Genomic DNA, 25,428 nt, shown 5'->3' with positions numbered 1-25,428 from the left:
AATTGTTCTAATTTCTTAATTTGCTTTCTGTCGATTTTTATTTTTTTGAGTGAAAATCATGGGTCGGACAAAGAAATACCAGGAGATCAAATTTTCTCAAAACTAAATGAGGATTTTAAAAATGATTTTATTTTGAAAAGAAAGCATTGGCGTAGTACTTTTTCCCCAAAAATATTCAATGCGAAACCCGTAGGGATGCCACTGTTTGAAAAAATACAAATTTGTGTACATCAGAAAATGCACCTTGAGGCATGGAACATATGTACCAAATATGCCAAAGATGTCTACAAAATTATCTCAGTTATTATTAAAAAACTGATTATTTTTGAAAACTTTGCCACCCTGTGTCTCAAAAGTTAAGGCGTTTAGGACATACGTCCATAGGAAGTTTTTTTCTTAAAATGGGCCTAAGAATTACCTCCTTAAATATTAGCATGTGTTTAAGGAACACCCTGTATAAGAACTGAAAAAAAATTCTCACTGCGGGATGAAAAGTGTCTCGTTCTCTTCCGTTTAGATAACCACATGCTCATAACTTACTTTTCTTCTGAGTAACCTAGCGACGAATTGTTTATAATCCAGTCTTTTAAGCTTAAATTAGGTAAGAATCTCGGAATTCGAGATTCTTACCTAATACAATAAAAATTGACAAATATTTATATTCATTGATTTATCGATAGTTCATCAACTATATATGGCGCGTTTTCGACCGGAGGCATCGGTTGACCTGAAGTGATGCTGTGACCGCGTGCTCTCCGCCCTCTATCTCGAAAACGGTTCACCGTATAAAAATTTTTTTTCAAACAAAATTTGTAGAGAATTTTGTATTCTACAATATTGATAATAAATACAAATAGCAAAAAACCCATAGGAAATGAGATATTTCCAAAAAAAGCGCAAAAAACGTTAAGTAAAACTTAACGACAGACAAAGAAAACCTAACTTAAGTATCTAAGTTCAAGCATATTAATAACTAACAAATAATTGAAATGAATCACAGTAAAACAAAAACACTAATGGGATTTATGTAATTGTGATTTTCCACCGACAATACTTTGTAGTTGTGGATCAATTTTACTTGTACCAATTATCAAAATAGATTTAAGATGCTCATCGGTTAATTGAGATCTGTAAACATTCTTTGTGTACTCCATCTTGGAAAACGTTTTCTCACACAAGTAAGTAGTAGGTACCACAAACAGAAAACAACCCACGAGCAAATTTATGCAAATTATCAGATTGTTCCAGTGAAAGACTCTTATAAAATTCCAACAAAGATGAATTTTGATATTTGTTATTAAGCATATCACGGCACCGTAAATCAATAATTTCCTTTTGGACTTCCGGAGCCAGGGTTTCAATGTCAGAATCAAAAGGATTTTGAAAAAGCTTAATTTCATTCGCAATGACATCAAAATCTGAAAAATGAGTATCAAAATTTATCTTCAAAGCACTCAAAGTTTCGATTGCAAAATTGACGAGAAATTCAGTCTCTGTAGTGTAGCTGAATATTTCACATGTTTCAAAATGTGTGAAACATTTTTTACGTAATTGCGATTGAAATAGTATTATTTTCTGCCTGAAGGATTTGATATTGGTGTATAAATCAGGGAGAAGCTGATTTTTTCCTTGCAATCTCAAATTCAGTTCGTATGATTTGTCAAATCGACATAGAAGGACTTCCACATCCATTCACTATTTTCTAAATCGCACGCACTTTGCGATTATCCTAGTCTAGAAATATAGTTAAGGGCGGAAATTGGCCCTTGAAACAAACTGAAAAAATCATTATGGCCCAAAGGCTTCAAAGTTTGGAGACCCCTGGTCTAGACGAACCTAGTACCTATTCGTCTAGACTAGGTTATAGTAAATATATACTCAGTTATGTTCAGCTATTGTATAGCGAAACACGTGTCGCGGTTTTTGTAAAACCCTTATAGTGAAAATCATGCAATGAACTCTATTGATTAGTTTTTTTCAAAATTAAATCTACAAATATTCTACACATCCAACGGAAATTTAGGAAACAGAATATATTCAAACCTAAATTAGATAAAGGAAAGAGATCTGATATATATCGACTAGAATGTGGTGAATGCCTCGCCATATATACAGGCCAAACTGGTAGAAATTTTGATATAAGGTAACATGAACATGTCATTCCGGATACAAAATCATTAATATACGAACATTTTCAAAATTCGAAACGTAAAATAGATAAAGATACTTTAAAAATCCTCCACACATGCAAAAAAGGGAAAATTATAAATCTGTTGGAATCTATGGAAATTAACAAGTGAAAGAAAAATCATAATTCTGTTATACTCGTTCAAAAATGAACCAGGACATAAAAATTGAGTTCTTAATTAAAACGGTCACCCAGAATTCTTTTTTCTTTTATGGTCCAAAAATATTCAACATCTTATCTAAAAATATAAAAGATATTTTTTTTGGGAAAGAAAGTTTTTGGCTTTCTACTACTCCATCTGATACAAAAAAATGGATGAGAAAATCTTCCAAAGAAAGGAAGGATTAATCAATTTGAAAATAAGTAACTCTATACATGGATGTGTAGATCATGCAAAGAAGTAACTTTCAGACACAAACTGAAAGAAAGTCCTCCTGAAACAGCTACTTTCATATAAACATTGAATTACACGAAAGAAAAAAATTCTTTCGAAACAAATACTTCTATATGAACACTGAATTATACAGAAGATACTTTTCTCTATTCAGTTTGTATATCGAACATTCGTGGAGGAATAAGAATCAGATATCATTCACATGAGTTCTACTTTGAATGAATAGTAATAAATTGTACTCACATGGAACACTGTCACCCTAACTGGTATACACGTGTTTCGTCTTAAGACACTTGCCCTAAGGCTCTTCAGTACCAAATTGGATAACTTTATAGAAACTACACACACTTCATTCATGAATTACGATTTTGAATGTCACGGAATAAGCTTGATCTGCTTATGTCATCGATGACATCGTAATGACATTCATTCACCTATTTGATTTAATCCCAGCCATGAGAAATCTTATTTGATTTGAAAGGGTTATATTTATATTTATATTTATATTTACCCACTCGGTAAATTTTCGTTATGTGGACACCCGGCGATTTTGAAAAAATGTTTGACTGTACTTACGTATTTTGATGCGTAGATTACGAATCCGAAAGATAAAAGCGGCGCTCTCCCTTATTTAAAAAGTTACGGCCCTTTACGTAAAATAGATAAAGATACTTTAAAACTCCTCCACACATGCAAAAAAGGGAAAATTATAAATCTGTTGGAATCTATGGATGTTAGGGTGACAGTGTTCCATGTGAGTACAATTTATTACCATTCATTCAAAGTAGAACTCATGTGAATGATATCTGATTCTTATTCCTCCACGAATGTTCGATATACAAACTGAATAGAGAAAAGTATCTTCTGTATAATTCAGTGTTCATATAGAAGTATTTGTTTCGAAAGAATTTTTTTCTTTCGTGTAATTCAATGTTTATATGAAAGTAGCTGTTTCAGGAGGACTTTCTTTCAGTTTGTGTCTGAAAGTTACTTCTTTGCATGATCTACACATCCATGTATAGAGTTACTTATTTTCAAATTGATTAATCCTTCCTTTCTTTGGAAGATTCTCTCATCCATTTTTTGTATCAGATGGAGTAGTAGAAAGCCAAAAACTTTCTTTCCCAAAAAATTAATCACTCCTAAAAATATAACCCTTTCAAATCAAATAAGATTCCTCATGGCTGGGATTAAATCAAATAGGTGAATGAATGTCATTACGATGTCATCGATGACATAAGCAGATCAAGCTTATTCCGTGACATTCAAAATCGTAATTCATGAATGAAGTGTGTGTATTTTCTATAATGTTATCCAATTTGGTACTGAAGAGCCTTAGGGAAAGTGTCTTAAGGCGAAACACGTGTATACCAGTTAGGGTGACAGTGTTCCATGTGAGTACAATTTATTACCATTCATTCAAAGTAGAACTCATGTGAATAATATCTGATTCTTATTCCTCCACGAATGTTCGATTTACAAACTGAACAGGGAAAAGTATCTTCTGTATAATTCAGTGTTCATATAGAAGTATTTGTTTCGAAAGAATTTTTTTCTTTCGTGTAATTCAATGTTTATATGAAAGTAGCTGTTTCAGGATGACTTTCTTTCAGTTTGTGTCTGAAAGTTACTTCTTTGCATGATCTACACATACATGTATAGAGTTACTTATTTTCAAATTGATTAATCCTTCCTTTCTTTGGAAGATTCTCTCATCCATTTTTTTGTATCAGATGGAGTAGTAGAAAGCCAAAAACTTTCTTTCCCAAAAAATTAATCACTCCTAAAAATATAACCCTTTCAAATCAAATAAAAGATATAAATAACATCCTTCAAACTATTCAAAAAAGAGACGAAAGAGTATGTACATAATCACCCAGAAAAATTTCCAACTTTACACTGAAATAAATACTTACTCATAATTTGTATATATTGCGTATATAAGCACTTCACATACACTACCGAAATTTAACAATAATATTACACTAAGCGGTTATACTCCAATCTGAAAGATTCAAATTATCAAATCTCATTTGAACCCTTATTTTAAATTCTCTCTCATATTCTTTCTATATTCATAAAAATAATGTAGCAAACCTACATTTACCATTTGAATACAATTACATAAGTTAAACAATTGTACATCACAAAACAGGCTATATTTGCCTAGCGTGAGTCTACTTCAGTGAGTCATTTAAAAAAAAAACTCATACAACTATCCAATATCCATTATTCTATTCATTTTCCTCATTATGATTGGTTTTGATTTGATGTTTGTATGTAGAATGGTTTTGAAAAATATATTCAATCAAATTGAATTGAATTATTCTCAACAAACAACTTAATCTAAATAATGGTCCTCTCCAAACCTATAACCCAGTTCACAAAACTTACATTTAATCAAAAATTTCTTAAAAATCAATTTACTCTTTTCAATTTAATTATATATTTCCTGTGAAATTATATTAATTATACATTTTATGTATGTAAATCCTGTTAATCGATGAATCACTGTTTATATATGACTATTTTTCATTGTATATTAGGATCTTCTGCTACTCACTCATTCAATCAAAGTATCGACCCCTTTTCTATTGAAATACGATGAGTTCGCTGTAGCTCGATATCTAATAATTTAGTAAAGAGATGGAAAGTAAAGTGTTTTCTTCAAACTAGACATCAAACAATTACAGTTTTTCCAACCTGTCTCCTCCCACCGCGCCCCGTATAAGATCCATTCCGCTGATACTAAATGAATAAAACCGCAGAACGAACCCCAAATTGGTTTCTGAATAATAAAAAAGTAAGCAAGAATAACCCACCGACACACGACAAATGAAAAGGACGTTACACAAAATCTCTCTCGCCAATAGCACTAAGTAAATATATCACAATACAAAGATACACCTCATCCGTCTTCCTTTTAACCGAGACAAATCCAGTAAACCCTTCTCTCTCTAATCCGCTCATAAAAAACTGTTTAGTGTTTAGCCCATAAACAGTATCGCTATCTGCCCCCACCATTTAAGAAAGATCCGGCATTTACCGGAAGGATCTTTGTAGAGGCATGGTCTGTCTCTTTTCTTCCATTTGCATCTCTCGCCGAGCCATCTCGCTCTTTGGGACGTCAAACCACGCCTCCGAACTCCGGGTGTGCAGAGCGCAAGCTCTGATGATGCTGCGCACGTACCTCCCCTAACAACGTTTAGTCTCGTGTGTCTTCTGACAAATGGTCCAAAAGCAGTTGACAATTGTTTTCTCTAAAGCTCGCGGCGGTGTGTGCTTTTCCCGATTTGAAATCACTCGTTTCGAATACGAATTTTTGTTGTTCAGAGATTCAAACTAGTATGTGTCGATAATTTTGTTCTCTTGCGAAAAAACTTGGTGTGACCTTGTTCGATTCGTCGAAAAATTTTTGGGAACGACGAGGGGGTTTCCCCCAAACTCAGCATCACGATTTTCGGGGACAGTCACAAGGTAGGTTCAGATTTAGAATATTTGGTGAAGGAGCTGGGATGTATAAAACTGCTTACAGGAAATGCTATTTTTACAGAGTATATGTGAAATAAATTTCAAAAATAATTGAATATAGAAATGTATAAAAGTAAATGCTAAAATAAAGTATATATAAAATATTCGTATACATAGAATTTCAAAAGAGATATTAAAAATTGAGTATATAACACAAAAAGTCACAAATCCTGTAATGTAGCAGTACTGACACAAATGTTATTTATAGTATTATTAAAAGTAATTGTGGATACATGATACCAACGCGTTCAGAGAGTCGCAATGAATATCGCAATGTTCACTGCACATAAAATTCAATTGTGATCGTAGCATAACATTTGTGCATGATTCTTCGCAATAGAATTTCAGATTGTGTCGACGTTCACTTCTTGGTACTAAGAAATTGATCTCGGGTAGAAGAACCGTACTGTCAATATTGTTGTTTAGTAATTTATGCAGAAATTTTATACGAAGGATAACTCTTCTATTTTCCAAAGATCTCATATCAAATCGTGTCAACAAATTCTAAACATAAGTTTTTTCTTAGCACGCTCTCAATTGATGTTTTTTGGTAGTCGTAAACTGGATTCCATAACACAGAGCCATTCTCTAACTTAGATTTGGCATACGCCATTTCTGTAAATGAATACAAGCATACTATTTGCATCAGCAGCATATGTGTTGTAAATGCTAATTTACTGTCGTATGCTATACCAAGATCTTTTATCTCGTATACGCGGTTGATTGTAGTATTATTGATTAAATAATCGTACATTAAAGTTCGATTTTTCGTTGTTAATGATATTATTTTACATTTGGATACTTTCAGTTATAGACGATTATTATTACACCAAAGTTTAATTACATGTAATTCATGTTGTACACGTTGGCAGTCAGTGATGTCGATTTTATGATATAGTTCCAGGTCGTCTGCAAATAGTGGGCTAGGAATATTCAAAGAGGTTGCCAAGTCATCAATAGAAATTAAAAATAAAAGAGGTCCCAGATTAGAACCTTGTGGTACCCCAGATGTAACTACGTACTGAGCTGATTTGAAAGATTCATATTTGACGAATTGTTTTTTGTTAACTAGATATGATTCAATTAGAGTACGCAGTTGGTGTGAGAGTCCCAATTTTGTCAATTTGCTGTATAGCGGTATAGCGTCGACATTTATATTAATTCTGCTGAAATTGTATAATAGTTTTTATCAGAGAGATGAACTAAATATCACAGAAGTTCAAGGGGAAGTGCGATTTATATGAAAAAATTCAATTTAAAAAAAATACAGAAATTAGCTGAAAATGATTCATTTTTCATTAGAAAATTACAGTTTGTGTCACTGCTCACTACTCGATGATGTAGCAAAAAAAAAGTACCTGATTTGTATGTATCTTTCGATAGAGAAGAAGTTTATATTCAACAAATAGTTTTTTTGAAATTATTCACTGTTCCGCATCTTTCGGTGTCATTTTACATTGAAGTTAATAATTTAGAAGTCATTACCTTTCTTCAATTATGGTAAAACTTCAATTGATGAAGGAATACTTTGGGGATAAATAAGATTTTCGGGAAAAAAACGAAAAAAGGGAGAAATTTTCGAAGAAAGACAAAAAAATTAACTACAATGAAAAGTTTATATAGGTATGAAAATGTAGACCATACACAAGTATATTTCTATCCTGTTTGAATCTGGGAGTAACTTCTATGTATGCATGGTGAACATATCAGTGAAAAAAAGTTTTTATTGTAGTTATTTTATTTCTTCCTGCTTTTCGAAGTTTACTACATTATTGGTTCAACGGTAGATAGAAAGTCAAAAAGATTATTCATAAAAAAACTCCTTTTACATTCAAATTAAGTTCCTATGGCGAGAATTAACTAACCTTTTGAATGTACGACCTGTCATTCTGCAAGAGCAGATTTCTCTCTTACATTACAGTCGTAATGTTATGAAAGAAACGAGTGCCTCATCTTGTAGTGTTCTCCGAAACGGTGCTGATGGGTATATGAGACGAGGATCTTGCCCAAAAACTTCGAAGTACACTATAATCCTTTGTATTCTACTTCAATGTTTCAATTCGAGCACGAATGTTTTGATTACAAACTGATCGAAAAACGTGATTTCCATGTGATTTACTGTTCATATGAAAGTAATGATTTCAAAATGTTCATGTGAAAGGGTTTTTTCATTCAATTCATATCTGATAGCAAGTTCCGTCATGATCTACATATCTTCGTGAAGATTTTTCATTGTGATGACATAAGTTATTTCTTTCCTCTTTTGGTAAAGTAGAAAGAGAACACCGGCGCTTTCCTTCATTTATCGCGTTACAGCCCTCTAAAGGTCCGAAATCTTAGAGACTTCTTTTTTGTATAAGACATACAATAAAATTGCAAGTATTTATTTAGCACATCACCATATTTCACTTTCTTTGACACTTTTTATTTTGATAATCACCATTTTGCCCATACAAACTTAATTAAAAGATGGATTTGTTTTTCGGTGACACCTGTATATTATAAGGTCATATACCTGATATCCTGTTAGAAGGTAAGACCTCGTTAGTCCTTAGCTCGCACAAGTTTCGACTTTTGAGAGTTGTCGTTCGTAGAGGGGCGATAGCTGATTAACGGAAAAACAGATATTAACAGACAGATACATATAGTTATATTTCAGAAAAAAGCAGCTCCGTCAATTAATTTATAGAAAAAATGTTGATTATTCTACTGAAGAGTGTCAAATACGATGAAGTAACATGTGAAGGTGATGTGAATCATTACTTATGATTCTATAGTTTGTATTGTGCAAAAATGAGGCTCAAAACTCGTAACGAGCTTTGGGAATAGGAGAGAGAACCGATTTTTTCCGGTTTCATAATCTACACGTCAAAATACGACAGAAAGCATGAAACTGTCGGCGGCTGTAGATCCCGAATTTAACCCATAATTTCCTAATGCCGAAAGATATAAAATAACTATTTTGGTGATTATTAACAAGCAAAGCAAAAACGTCAAGGAACTTGAAGTGATCTCCACGAAATAGAAATGCATATAAGAGGCCGTACGTTAAGTTTTTGTACTATAAACACAACCTCAAAACAGTACTATATAACTCAGTATAATTTCATCTTTTGGCTTTGTAGTTCTTAATCTTCATAAAAAAATTGTGGGAATCTTTCAAAGAAAGAAAGGACGCAATCGATTTGAAAAAATGAATTCTATACAAATGCGTAGATCATGCAAAGAAGTAACTTTCAGATATGGAAGAAAAATCTCTCTCGAAACTACTTTCTTATAAACATTGAATTACACTAAAAAAACATATTTTCGATATAGCTACGCTTATAAGAACATTAAATTATACAAAAAACACTTTCCTGTATTCAGTTTGTATTCCAAACATTCGTTTTGGAGATGAATCAGATATCATTCACAGGATTGCTACACAATATAGTGAATGAAAAAGGTGAAATTTCACTTACATGAACACTTGATTCTCTGAATGTTATCTGATTCAATTTCTTAACGAATGTTTGGGACACAAACTGAATAGACAGAGGAAAACACTCTTCGAAGAGATAACTCGAAAGCTTGACTTCTGAAACATTTTTCACGTAAATGGCACTCTGAGATGAAATATTGATATATTCGCTACATATTTTACTCTAATGAAAATGCATCAAATCAGATTTTTCGATTCTTAAGTTCAGTCGGCTGGCATTGAATCAGTGTATCAAATGAGAAAATTCTTTTTTCATTCTTTTTCATCAAAATCATTTTGTATGATGAGAAATACATCTGCATGATTTGGTGAATGTAGATCGAACCGGTAGTTCACAAGAGTCATTGTGATAATAGTATGGAATACAGTTCAGAGCTTTGAGGAACTCCACTTATGACCTATTTCATCTCGGAATTGATAACGCTCTTATTTTTTGGGTCTCATACGATTGACAAAACATACAGAGTAATTGATAATAGATCTGGGAATATATACACCGGGAAAGCTCATAATAGAACTGAGAAACTGCTTGGAAAGAGTAAAAATCGACACGAAATGATTATAAGGATTGATTGAACAAAAAAGCGTTGTCTGCAAAATGGAGAACCTATAACTGTAGGCAATGCAACAAGAGCACAGCAACACCCCGTCATGTTATATTCGTAATTGAGGCTCTGGATCTCAAGAGAAAAATAATTTATGTTCGAAAGAGAACAGAGAACCAGTACATATTCATAAACGAGTGTGGTAAGAATATACCAATTTCGAATGTGAAATTCACCGTACCACTGAAGTTTCTTAATATTTAAGAAACGAATATCAATCGTCCAACAACTTCTTGACATTGAAATTAAAAACTATTACAGTCATTCGCTAGATGAATATAGATCCATGCTCCACACGAAAGTGTTCACAATCTTTTGCAAGGGATATTGATTTGAGACATCAGAAACAACTTTCAGCCGGGACACGGAAAAAGCAGAATTCGCTTACAAGAACAAGGAAGTACTTTTAGCTGTATGCTTGGATATTGAGAGCGCATTTGATAACCAGTGTTTCCACCTGCAGCACAAGCTGCGGGGGAGTTTGGGTTACATGACCATAGTAAAAGAAACATCATTGGCACGGATGAGTATGAGTATGAAAAGTGTTAACAATGAGTACCTACTCGAAACATCCCAAGTGGTGCCTGTCGATCTAAATATCCATATGTTTGTGGCAATAAACTTTCGGTTCAAGGGAAGAGAGCATTCCAATGATATGTGATGAAAAAATTCAAAAATGCTATTCAAAATTAAAATAAAAGAATTAACATAAGAAACCCAAGCAGATGGATATTTTGGACGACTGCTCGATAATAGAGTTATATGGAAATGGAGTTAATTTCCTAAGAAGAAGTTATAAAACAAAAATAAAAATCAATAACGAAATGAAACCCTATAAAGGAATGAGCTATGCAGACGATTTGCTCATCCCTGTCCAGCGCAAACACGTTAATACATATAGTGGAAGGACGCAAGCAGAAGATCCTGGATATTATAACTAGATGGGCCAAGGAAGAGGGGTCGAACACAACCCAAGAGGTGCAATACAGGGATCCTAGGACCTCCAAAACTTCGAGAACAAATACATCTGTCGAATGCCTCAGAGTGATACTAGAGTCCAGACTGGCCTGGAACCAACATCTAGAAAGTGTTGAGGTTGCACTAATTTCCGCCAGAAGTACCTATGGAATGAGAAGGGGGCTGAAACCAGACATAATGTTTGGGCTCTATACACAAGAAAAACCTTCTTCGACAAAACAGGAATTAACTCACAACAACTACAGGTCTACTAACTGGACATTGCAAATTGAGAGGATACCTGAGCAAAAAAGGGCTGTAATATGGAGACCTCAGCTGCAGATAAATCAACAAAGACACAGAAAGTGTTTGACTTTACATTGGGTGGTATAACTACAGGCAAAGAAAAATGTGATGGTCAATTTCAAATATGGTCCTTGAACTAGCTGTGGAGATAACAAAAACTATAATAGTATTAGACACGACTATGATATGTAACAATCCATAATGATAACAAAACTACTCACTGGATGTTGAGGTGTAGAGGATACCAGAATAGAGAAGATTTTCATCCGGAGACCTCACTTGCGAAAAAAACAAAGGTAGGGGAAATTTGCGAAGTGAGAACATTAGTTTACAGAAGGAAAATGATGTATGGCCTGAAAATGCGAATGTACAATTCAAAATAGACATACTAAAAAATAATCCGGTGCAAATTATACTCAAGCCCATACACTAATAGTACATTTTGATATATTTCTGTCAATTATAAAAAAAACTGCATTATCAGCCATTAATATAAGCAGTATTGCCTAATAGCGCCGTATAGTGTTGCTAGTAAGTGATAACAGTATTATTTAAAAAAAACATGACAATAAGGAGCTGGGAGAAAAATCATAGGGAATAGAATATTTATTTCAATGAACTTGAAAACTTTGAATGGTTTTGATTCACTATTATCATTTTTCCATTGGAATTATTGATGTAATACCCAAATATTGCTTAACTTTGAATTGGGTGTTCCTTTGGAATGTTTTCAGAAGAATGAATATTTGTAATTCGTTAAAAATCGAAGGAAAGCATATTGAATACCTTTGATTTCTAGATTAGGTTAGGTTAGGTCAAAAGTGTGTGGGCCTATTCGTCCCTCCACCGCAACCCGCGCGGGTTTATTGTGGCTCACACCTATTCAAATTCGACCAAATAAATCCAGCTTCTTGAGGAAGCCGATTAGTTTATATGGTGAGTAGTTTTTCAGGTCAGATGGAAAGAGTACGGCTCTGCCCAACTCTAAAGACCTGATTCGGTTCCCAACGGGGCATACACAAAGTATGTGCTCTATTGTTGCATAATTTTCCAAACAGAGGCAGCACACACTGTCTTCCGACAGTCCAAGTCTCTGCATATGATGATTCAAATGACAGTGGCCTGTTAGATATCGTAGTTCATCCCTACTGTAGTCCAACAACTGTTTGGTTTCAAAGTTCGAAGGGAGAATGAACGTCTTGGAGTGAGCCTGGAAGATTTTGCCGGAAGTCTTCAAATTTTCTTGCCATACAGGTGTCCAATGTACGTTTGGTAAAACCTAAAGCATTGCCAATGACAGGTCTGGTCCGATGAAACTACTTGCAGTACCCTCCTTTGCAAGGGAGTCAGCAGCTTCATTGCTTAGATTTCCGCTTGAAATACAATCGTATAGGTCCCAAGGTAGGTTGAGGTTTGATTCCTAATAGGAAATAAATTTTTACATGTGGCTTTTTTGTATGTAGGAATCTGAAATTCTGAATTATCTGATGATATATTTGTAGCTATATAAAATATAACACATCTGCAAAACTCATAATAAACACTTGAAACTGTATAGGAAGCCAATCTTGACTAACTTAGTATCTTGGTATAGTTATATAGTAGAAATGTATTATTATTCTTCGAACATAACTTTCAACAAAGTATTTCGACTACTTCTCAAACAATTCAGTGTGTATTAAAATCTACCAGTGCTTTGTCGAAAAAAAAAAACTCGGAGGAAAGATGGCGTCCTGAAGATGCCAACTTTGATGGTGGAAAGAACGTCGAGAAGAATGTTTCAGTTCTGGTGTATTCTTTATTTGTATTTATTTTCCAGTTCAACTTTTCATGACCAGAACAAACCCTTACATATTATCAATTGAAGTATTTATTTTAGAGTTGAATGAATGTTGTTATTTCAACATGCAATCTTTTGGTATGTCTTCATGATACCTCAAAGAATGAAAAATAGTATTTTACGCTTCTCTTTTGTTGTTGACGATTATCAGTTTTATAATCACCCTCTTCAACCCCTCATGGTAACCACTTGAGAGTCAGTGTGAAAAGTAGAGCCTCTTCGATAATGAAAGCGACAATTCGGTCACAGGAAGTACCACTTTGTAGTACTTCATATCTGCACAATTGGTGTAGAGATCTGCGAGATATCCCGAAACTTGTTCTCAACGAGCTTATTATCCAAATATCCTGAGTTGATATCTCAACGGGAAATCACGGTTTAATGAAATTAACCGAAATTAATTGCCAATAACGTTCTAGTTTGTTGACTTTGTATAAGAGCAAGGGATGCTCAAACAGATTAGAAAGATGTTGATTCGTACGGAAACTGTCTGGCATAGCATGAAGAAATGCCCTGGAGGTTGGATGAAAATTTGGATTATCTCTTGAAGTCAGACCAATTAACGTTAAAAAATGTCATACTGAAATCCATTAATTCAGCCAAGAATTCGAAAATGAAGCGGTAATATAACCAAGGATTTATCTCGATAACAATTTTGAGGTATTTTAAGCAAAAATAATACCAGACAGCTTGTTTTCAAAGGCTCTAATATTCACAGCAGTGTGGAACTGATCAAAGATCATGCAGGTTATTGAAAAATTCGTAAATTATTATTACTGATCATTGTTTACATTATGTACTAACTTGGTAGTGGAATATTGTAGTACATTCAATAATGTAAGTCATAATACTGCTGTCCCTACACTTGATTTCCTATTAGTTTTCCTATAAAAATTTTTGAGAATGTGTTACCAATGTAACCAAAAAAAATATCCTCAACAGATTATCTGACATTGATAATCTTATTTGAATGTACAAATATCTATCTATGATTAGTCTGACCCGTTACTTGATGAAAATCAATAACACTATACATATCATAGAATTTTAACAATGTCTTTTATACAGTGCATTTCTTTAATGCCCCCCCCCTTTATATTTTTTGAACGGGTCATCCCAAAAAATTGAAATTTGAAATTTGGGATAATGAAATTAATGCATGAGTACTTTATTTTGAAGTAAAATTCACAGATGAAACTTTCAAGATAGCGACTGACAAATGCTTCACAACCCTAGAATATAATAACGATATCTTCAACTACTACAAAATGGCGGAACTGTTAATAATTGCTTGCATACATTGACATTAACTACATAATATGAGGTAATAAGCTTGAGGTCAGTTCAAAAGATGCTCGAAATGGTTGCCATGCACTTCTTGACATATGAACATCCGATATTTCACACCGAACATTTTCAAACACAGTAATGTCAATATCACTACAAATATTTATTATTTTCTGCCGTATATCCAATATTGAAGCAGGTTCAGTTTCGTACACCTTCTGTTTCAAATATCTCATAAAAAAAGTCCAAAGATGTCAAATCTGGCGAGCGGGCTGGCCATTCTGTAGGACCTAGATGGCCAATCCAACGACCGGGAAAAGTAGTATCCAAATAGTTTCTTACTTGTCTGGAGTAATGTGGTGGTGCTCCATCTTGTTGGAATACAATATCCAAATCGAATTCATTAGGATTCGCTACGACGATTTCAGTGATGAGAGCGTCAACAGTAGTTTCCAGCTTATTCAAATATAGTTCCCCTGTTAAATTTTGATCAATAAATAGAGGTCCTACAATATGGTTTCCCAATATTCCTGCCCAAACGTAAATTTTTCTGGATATTAGGTATGTGTTTCCCAGAAAACGTGAGGGTTGGTGTCACTCCAATAACGGTAATTTTGTCTGTGAACATTACCGTTTGAAAAAATGTACATTCGTCACTAAAACAAATATTGTGGAGATAGGTAGGATGCAATGGTTTCCGTCATGATTTCTCAGAATTCTGTTCTTCGATCAGGGTGATCTTCAGTTAATTGGTGTACCATTTTAATTTTGTATGGATGATACCTATTCCTCTTCAAAAGTCTTCACACAGTAGAAGGAGACACCTTACAAACATTCGCGACGGAATGAGTAGACTGCTCAGGATTTACTACCATCTCACCAATTATTTGCACTTGTTGTTCTTCCGGAATGGACGAATGACTTGGGGGCTTTTTGTTATGTACACTACCGGTAGTTGTGAATTTGGATACAAGTTCCCTCAAATATTTTTTACAGATAGGACGATTCGGAAAACGTTCATTAAAAATCCTTTCGGTCGCCCTTGAAAGTTTCATCTGTCAATTCCACTTCAAAATAAAGTATTCATTAAAGAAATGCACTGTATACTAGTGGGTAATGACAAAACTCATTAGATAAATGATTGAATTTCGTAAAACAGATATATTTTGTTTCCAAGAGAGAGTCCTTTTTCTGAGACATCTTTGCCTGGGAAATTAAATTTGGAATTCTTGTCGGAGACTCTAGTTGAGTTGTTGGAAGATTTTTCATTCAATATTCTGAGAAAACATCAGTATTTCCAACCTCGAAAAATATATTGTAATACATAGCTGAATTTGTTATAACAGTGGCTATAAAAATCGATTAAGAAAACTAGAGGTCCGTATTTGAAACAATAAATTTGAAGACTAATGAACGATATGTCGCATTGCAAATTAGTTTATATCAGATTATAACAAATATGGAACAGTATTCGAAGTTCATTTGCCATTTTTATATCATTTGAAATAGAGGCGACTAGGTCGCCTCTAAATATATATATATATATATATATATATATATATATATATATATATATATATATATATATATATATATTTCATCAGTTCGGACTTTCATTGTCTAATATAATATAAATTGATTTGAAATCCCTGAAAGAATCTGTAAAAAAAAATTAAAAGAAGAATAACCGAAAAATAACAATTTCATTAAACGAAAAACTGAAATTACAAAGAAATAATATACAAACAACAACTAAAGAAATTGAAATATTAATACAAGCTGAAAATTAGAAAATTTAAAAAATTAAAAAAAAAATTAATCAAATTAAAAAATTCGAGTGATAACCCGAATAATAATATTTTTCAATTTTGTAATTTTCAGCTTGTATTAATATTTATTTTTTTTTGTTGTTGCTTGTATGTTATTTCTTTGTAATTTCAGTTTTTTGTTTAATAAAATTGTTATTTTTCGGTTAATCTTTTTTTATTTTTTTACAGATTCTTTCAGGGTTGTCAAATCAATTTATATTATATCAGACAACGGAAGTCCGAACTGATGAAATACACCACGAAACATTGTCAACCACCTTCAAACAAACATGAGAAGCTATCTTGTGCACATATTATTCTGATGCGAGTATTATAAGAATGAACTTGATTTCTTGGTGTACATTGCATGTTGAACAGTCTATATGTACACATCACTTGATGTAAGTGAATGCATGATTGCAGTTCATGAATCGCTTCTAGATTCGAAATGTTGAAATTTTTGTTTAATATTTTTTTCTATACTTTTCAGATTTGAGTCTATATTCATTTATTCATCAATTTCTATTTCGTCCCATTCAAAGTAGTTATTATCAGATAAAATACACTTATGACAGCGTTTTTTCCAATCCTTGAAGCAGTTCTGATATGCATATTTTTATTATGTCTCCGAGCTCTCTCAGCTCGGCGCAAAAACGCCGTCATTTCATAGAAATCTTTAAATTTGACAACAGGAAAACGTCGCAGGGGGGCAAATCTGGTGAATACGGTGGCTGAGGCATAACTACGGTGTTGTTTCAGGCCAAAAAATTACGAACAATCAATGACGAGTGAGCAGGTACATTATCGTGATGCAAAAGCCATGAATTGTTTTTCCACAATACCGGACGTTTTCTTGGCGTTGTTTCTCGTTAGCGGAGCATAACTTCATGGTAATACTCCTTATTGACCGTACGACCATGTGGAAAGAACTCCTAATGCACTACGCCACGGTAATCGAAGAAAAAACTAAGCAAAACCATGACATTTGATCGAATTTGTCGTGCTTCTTTTAGTCTTGGCTCTCCCGGGCTCTTCCGTTGGTTCGATTGGACTTTGATTCCGATGTCATAACCATATATTCATAACTCGTACATATTGACGTCTTGAGTTGATACAGGTTGGAGCCTGGCTCCCTGATCCTTTCGGCGTGCGTTTGTCAAAAGAACAAATGGAGAATACTGACTTGGTGGCATGAAAGTCCTCAGACATCAGTACCGTCCTTTACGGTGAACCCCTACCTGGTTGTGGTGAGTGGATGAAAAGATTGTTCACCCATTAACGGAGAATATGAGAGCCTCATTCGACAGAGTGTCGGGGCCTTCTATATCGGGAGGGGTCGTCTACAGCATAATCTATAGCTTTCGTAACTAACGGATTATCGTGAGTTTCCACACTATCGAGAACTCGCCGATTCTTCGACTAGATGAACTGCCGAACGGAAGGCAGCTTCAAATATCTGCGGATGACGTCATTCCGTACGAACCACGGAGCATTCACTATCATCCGCTTTATATTAAATTGCAATCCCTCCAGACGAGAGAGATTCGACGGAGCCGCTTGTCCCCAGACGCCTGAAGCGTACATTGTGACAGGCTTGAACATCATGTTATAGATTGGGAGTTTATTTCGTAGGTTTCATTTGGGTCTTCTGTTGGTCAGAGGGTGCAGACTTTTGATACATCTCTGGTCCATCTCTATTAAAGTACGGGGTCCAGGTGAGTCTACGATCTATTAGAAGACTAAGGTACTTTACCTGTGCTTGCCAATTGCTCTTTCTTCCAGAGACCCCTCCAGATCTGCAGATACAGTAGTGCCTGGAGAATGACAGCACAACAGCTGTCGAAAGCACTCACAGATAATCAAATAGAAGTTATTGAGCTTCAAATCATTTTTGTAACTTACATTAATAGTAAAATACTGAAAATAAAGGAAAATTAGTTATTATTCACAAAAATATTATATATATATATATATATATATATATATATATATATATATATATATATATATATATATATATATATATATATATATATATATATATATATATTACAATGTAGGTTTTCACGGATGGTAGAATATGATGTGTTGTTCTTCCGGGTGTTCATCCGTTGGGTACTATTCGATAGTCGACGTTTCGCCATCATCTCAGATGGCATTATCAAGACGAGTTACTGCTTCGCTTCGAGAGGTGTAACTGATGTTAGGTTCTTCTTGTGGTGTTTTTATATGGTTTCGCTTGCGTAAGTTGTATGGATTTGTTACCTGTTTTCCTACCTGACGGTTGTTGATGGCTTTTGGTAGTTCTCCTATCTGTTTTTCTACCTGAGGGTTGTGAATGTCTTCTGGCGGTTCTCCAACCTGCGATGGTTCATTATCAATTTGTGGTTGTCTTTGGTGGTTGTTTTTAATTATTGATTTCCAAATCCTTGGGATGTTTAGTGAGTCATCCCTTTTGTTGATGAGGCCTTGCTTTTCGATTTCGATTGCTTCCCTGATTTGTCGAATTCTTGGGTTTTGCACCTGTGCTATCTGTTTCGTGGACTCAAAATTAATCTTGTGACCTGTTTGTAGATGGTGTTGAAAGAGGGCAGAGGAGGTTTGTTTTGTTCTTATCGAGTTTTTGTGCTCCTGGGTTCTGGCAGATATACGTCTGTTGGTCTGACCGATATATTGTTGTCCACAGTCCTCGCATGTGATGCTATATACTCCTTGGTTTTCTAGGGAGATTCTCTCTTTCGGTCTGGGCAGCCAACTGGATATCGTTTTGTGTGGTTTGTAGGTTGTCCGAATGTTTTTACGTCTTAGTATTCTCCCGATTTTGTCGGTCACACCTTTGATATAAGGTAGTGTCACAGATTGTCTGTCGTGTGGAGAGTCTTCTCTTGATCTAGGGGATGTTTTTTTGGTTCTTCTTTGTCTGTCGATGGCCTTTTGAATGATCTTTGGTCCGTAACCATTTTGTCGCAGAGCCGTTGTTGTCTCCTCCAATTCTGTTGCCCTGTTTGTTGGTTCTGTTAGGCGGAAACTGCGGGATATTAACGTGTTGGCTACGGATTGTAGCTGGGTAGGGTGGTGGTGTGATGCTGCTTGTAGGTAGCGGTTGGTGTGTGTGGGTTTTCGGTAAACTGTATAACCCAAGTTGCCAGTTGGTTTTCGTGTTATGAGTAGGTCTAGGAAAGGTAGCTGCCTGTTCTCCTCTCTTTCGGTGGTGAACTGGATGCGGGGATGGATGTTGTTCAGGTAGGTCACAAACCGGTCTAGTTCTTGTTTTCCGTGGGGCCAGATGATGAATATGTCATCTACATATCTTTTGTTAAAAAATGACTCGATAACAACAGTGGATAGATACATTCACAACATCTCAGGAAAATTCGTAAAAAGAAGTAAACCCTGTACATGTCTAGAAGCTCACATACTTTACATGAAAACAAAAATGAAAGAACGGGAAAAGTTTGAAAATTATTTTTGTAAACCGTTTCCCTAGTTACGGATATGAAACGATGCTAGCGAAAAATATATACGTTTAGACTTAAGTGAGGTTAAATATGTATTTACACAAATATCAAGGAAAGATATATCTAAATTTAGAAATAAGTAGCAAACTTCTAGAGAAAATAGTTTTTAAGATATCAAAGTTAACAAAAATTAATAGTTACTAACTAAGGAAATGATTTAACTTTTTTATCAACAAAACAGTTTTCTCAAGGCGACGAAAACAGACGCCACGTCAAATCTTTTGCTGCCAGAATTTAATTAAAATTAATGGAAAAGTTAGTAGATATTGAATAATTACATAAAAAAATAATACCTGTAAGAAGTTATAATTAATACTAACCTGTATAAGCCAATTCCAACCAAGGAACTTATCAAGAAATGTATAAATTTATTACTTGGAGAATTTCCAGCAGACGAGAGGAGAATCCAGTGGAGACGTGATTTTCACTGCACAAAACACACAGAAGGAAAACCAGATATTTACCTTTTTCCATATTGAATATAAAATATATGCACATATAAATAATTTATTCAAGAGGAAGCACTGGACAACTGAACAAAAATCAAATTCATGGATTTCCATCGAACATAAAACTACAAAGTATCCAGGACAGATTAAGTGACATTTCATAAACTTCACCTTACATAGATCGGTTTAGCATAGAACATTATCCAGCATAATTTAATGTTCACACTAGTTAATTTCAATTTAGAATTTAGATTTTATATTATATTGAATTGTTTCCCATTTCTATTGTCAGTTGTGTCTTTCCAAAATGTATTTACAGAGGCATCTGAAATTCAGTTTATTTATTTCGTAAGTTATATTTGTGTTTGAACCTGAATCCATCTGAGGTGTTGAGAAAAATATCTCTCTCTCTCTCTCTCTCTATATATATATATATATATATATATAGATAGATAGATATATATATATATATATAGATATATATATATATATAGATATATATATATATATATATATATATATATATATATATATATATATATTCACAGTTGTTTCGTTGTTCTTGGGTTTTGAATTCTTTTGGAAAATTTTTTTCAAATAATTGTCAAGACGTTTCGCCCCTGGCTACAGGCTTTTTCAATTGTTTATTCAAAAAAAATTTTTTTGTAACACATTGGATATTTGACTGGTTTCCTGAAATAGAATACAATTTTTTGTATTACTGTTGTTTTTCATTTGAATTGATTAATTTGTTGAATATTTACAATTTTTTGTTTTGTACGTACCTTGCATAAAATTATTGATAACTTTTCAAAATGTAAATAATGTTGAAGTGAAGACAAGAACAACAGCACTTCAAAATTAGGCTTTAGAGTAGAGTCTAGAAGATGATAGCACGACCAGCTGTCGAAAGCGCTCGCAAATAACTAAATAGAAGTTATAAAGCTTCAAATCCTTTTTGTGATTTACATTAATATATATATATATATATATATATATATATATATATATATATATATATATATATATATATATATATATATATATATATATTGCCCAACAAGAAACAAAATATAATTGATGCTTTTTCCAAAAATCATAGAAGGAGAAAATCATTTGATTTTTTTATTGGGGTAGTATAGGATCAATAATCGGTTCTCAAACACATTCAGTGAAACGTTTCTCCTCGAATGAAGTACATACATTCATTCATCGCGTCAGTGACTGAACATTGTTGTCCGTAATGTGATAATGCAAATAAAATTGTTTTGACTCCCCAAATCTTTTTAACGCGTCGCAATTGAGTTTGCACTTAATTTACACCATACAGGATGTATCTCATTAGCCGCATAACATATCCATAAACCCGAATGTTAAATGAGGTTATTAAACTAACGTAGTGTTTAGTGATCTACTGCCACAAGTGGAACTTTGGAAGTTCGAAACGGTGCTAACCGAGTATGATCACGGGAAATAAATGGGAAGATGCTGCAGTATTTGAAGTTTAAGTTTCCTCTGTTCAAAATATGTTTCTCTTAATGAATAGGCCACACAAAAATGATCAAGTAATAATAACAACTTTTTCATTCATTGCTTTCCCACTCGTATTGTAGTGTTTCGACGGTAGAAAGATTTATTCCAATAGGAAATTCTAGTGAAAAATTCCTGTGAGGTTATATTTCAACAAATTATATTTTTGGTTTTGAATTTCTTTATGTTTTGAATGAAAGTTTTCTAAAATCTTTCCTGGGTATACTTGTAGAAAAAAACTTTGAAATCTCTAAAGATATGGGTGCTTGGTAAACCAGCAGTGACGTACCGACGAGTGGCGGTCCGCCACAGGACCCGTACTAGCATAGGTCTCCAAATGGCCAAAAAATACAAATGTATTTTTATTTTGCATATAATTTTCAAACTATGAGGTTAACTGAAATATTGTTCTGTCTGCACAGCATAAGCGTCCAATGAAAATGAGTTTTACAATGAGCCAGTTTCGTTTGACAAGCTTGGCCAAACTATCAATTGAAAATGGCATTGCAAAACACCTGCATTTTGAAGAATTATTCCAATAATTTTCAGAAGTTTAAGCTTGCAAAAAAACATTTCATTGTGTTTCTTGTTTTTACTTTTCATTGAAACCTGTATGTCTTGTTTTCTCTCAATACTATACAACATAGTATTATGTAATTTTTGAATAAAATATTATTATAATCATATTTATGTCTGTTACCTTCATTGTTCTTGATAATTATATTTGTTATCGAAACTGTTGAAATGACAATGAAAATACTCAGTGCTACTATGTGTGGAGAGTTCATCACGATGCGTCAAAACCAACCTTTAAAAACTTAAAATGTTGAAAGTTTAAAGGGTGTTTCATCTTCGATCCTCACCATTGGGATCTCGGAAATTATGAGAGATACGAAGATGGTTACATTGGGGCAAAGTTGTGCATTTGCTTAACTAACAATATGCCGTTGAGAAAGTTCTGAAATTCCGAGTATATCCGGAGATATCCGAAAATAAAAACAGAAATTTCGGAAAATGGTTTTCATATTTTTCTGGCATTATTTTTCGCAAGATTCAAAAATAAATTGCACTTCAACTTTCTCCCTGCTGCATGATGGTGTTTTCAGATGTGCTATCCCCCGTTACGCCTTCCGGAAACCATCATCAATTTTATGTTTTCTTATGAGCGATACATTGGATTCTTTCTGTTTTGAATAGAACCAGATTTTACCGTTTCAATGATGTATCATAAGTTATCGTTCTTTCTCGAAAAATTGGAGATATTAAAAAAATCAATTCTTACCATAATAGGCTTTGAATTTGATGTTTCTAAATTTGCCTTTCAATTTGGTACACTCAATGAAATTTTGTTACTGTACAAGTCATTGAAATTTTGGCGAAAAATTATTTTCACGAATAAAGAATATCTTCAATGGAATAATCCATGTTTTATCTTTTTCAAATTCTCATAAGGTTATAAAAATATTGTAGACAATTTACAGTTTTTTGCCTCTTGAAAAATTTGTGACGCGTCTCAAAATCTTATGAAACTTCAAAGTGCGAATATTTGGCGTGGCACCTTCACCAAAACGAATTTCTTCATAATGTACAGTAAGCAGTTTCAATCGACGTCTCAAGCCATCTTAATAAAATACAGACCAATCAACAAGACAATTATTAAATCAATTGACTACTAAATCACTTCGTAATACAATCATAAAAAACCGGTCCGCTCATCTAGTTGATTAGCTCGATAATAGAAATCATAAAAAAACAATTCAGTCTGTTATACTTCTTTATTAGCTAGGACTGACTGTAAACACAGCAGTACCCACATAATTAGTTAATTGAAGATTATGTTGGTTATCTTGACGACACGATAGTTGCTATTGGATTGTTTTCATGGAAAGTGTTTGTTGAGAAAGACAAATAATGATAGTTTGCCCTTTGATTATTCATTTATTCTACTATGTTTCATACATCACTGTATAATTAGTAAAGATCATTGAAAAATCATTGAAAAATAAGACAAAGTTGAAATATAATCAGATGAACATATTTGAAAACAATAAAATTCCAAATTAATGTGCAGTGTAAATAAATGATACTTTCGAAAAGGAAACGCATTTCTGATATTATGATGAGAACAGTTTAACACAATTAATTCATATTGCAAAGTCTCCCAAAAGTAATCTTGAACTGAGTAGCAACATTGGCTCTCAAAGAAGTGCTTCAACTTTTTTTTGAATGCCGATAGTTTCAAAGTATCAGGTAGTTTATTGTAATGAAGTAGGTTTGGTGAATTATTCTGTGTGATTTTCAACTAATGTCTAGGCAGCCACAAAGATTAACAATGAAATTACCCAAAAGTGACTTTGTAGGTTACTTGAAGTTAGGATAGGTCCAAAGTGAGTCTAATTAACTCCCCACCGTAACACGCAATGGTTTATTGTGGCTCACGCCTATTCACACTAGACCAAATAAACCCAGCTTCTTAACGAAGCCGATTAGTTTGTATGATGAGTGGTTTTTCAGGTCAGATGGTAAGAGTACGGCTCTGCCGAACTCTAAACAATCTGATTCGGTCCCCAGCAAGGCAGGCACAAAGTATGTGCTCTGCTGTTTCATCATTTTCCAGGCAGAGGCGACACACACTGTCTTCCGACAGTCCAAGTCCTGCATGTGATGATTCAAATGACCTATAAGAAGGCCTGTTAGATATCGTAGTTCATCCCTACTGTAGCCCAACAACTGTTTGGAATCAAGCTTCGAAGGGTGAATAAACGCCTTGGAGTGAGCCAATCCAGGAATATTCTGCCTGAAGTCCATAACTCTTTTTGCCATCCAGGTGTTAAGTGTTGGTTTAGCAAAGCCCAAAGCGATGCCAATGACAGGTTCTGGTCCAATGAAGCCGCTTGCAGCACCCTCCTTTGCAAGAGAGTCAGCAGCTTCATTGCCTTCCAGGCCAGTATGGCCAGGAATCCTGACCAGAGACAATCTGTTTAGTCTTCCTATCGAGGAGAGTCTTTTTTGGCAGTTTGCTACCAACTTAGACGTTGCTCGGTGGGAGCCAAGAGCTTCCAACTCCGCTTAACTGTCCGATAATATTTTTATTGACTTGTGAGTGAGGTTGGATTTATCCAATCTCTCCGCACACAATTCAATAGCGTAAATTTCCGCTTGAAATACAGTCGCATAAGTTCCTAGGCAGGTAGATAACTCTGTCCTGGGTCTGCGACTGAAAACACCTGCAACAGAACCGGAAGGTGTTTTTGATCCATCTGTGAACCAACAACTATCTGCTCTCAATATTTCCTTCTCCTGCAGTATCAAGTCCTCTCTACTCGGGAAGAGTACTTCATAAGGCAGTTCGTAGTTGACAGTTGGAGGCATAAAGTCAGAGGTCATTTCCAGAATGCTGTGACTTCCAATATCAACTAACAGTCTGTTGCACTCTGCATTTAATTGATTTGTGCAATTGGCAATGTGCAGAAGTCTATATGCAGTCCATCTAGCCGTTCTTTCCAGAAACATGTGGAGAAGAGGTAGATC

The 25,428-nt window shown here is 34.1% G+C and overlaps 1 protein-coding gene across 1 annotated transcript in view; it reads left to right on the top strand.

Moving 5' to 3' along the window:
• Positions 1-5,827: 5,827 nt before the first annotated feature.
• The window catches only part of Drgx (Dorsal root ganglia homeobox), a 203,101-nt gene continuing 183,500 nt past the window's right edge, over positions 5,828-25,428 (top strand). The window contains exon 1 of the mRNA XM_074175921.1: positions 5,828-6,059. The gene's annotated coding sequence lies outside the window, so the exon portion shown is untranslated. The remainder of the gene's footprint in view (positions 6,060-25,428) is intronic.

This window comes from Leptinotarsa decemlineata, unplaced genomic scaffold (genome assembly GCF_025532065.1).
Source record: "Leptinotarsa decemlineata unplaced genomic scaffold, Ldec_3_MD MMD2_tig00001393_RagTag_RagTag, whole genome shotgun sequence".
Taxonomy (NCBI): Eukaryota; Metazoa; Arthropoda; class Insecta; order Coleoptera; family Chrysomelidae; genus Leptinotarsa; species Leptinotarsa decemlineata.
Note: the sequence above shows the minus strand (reverse complement) of the source record. Positions and strands in the feature narration are given on the sequence as shown.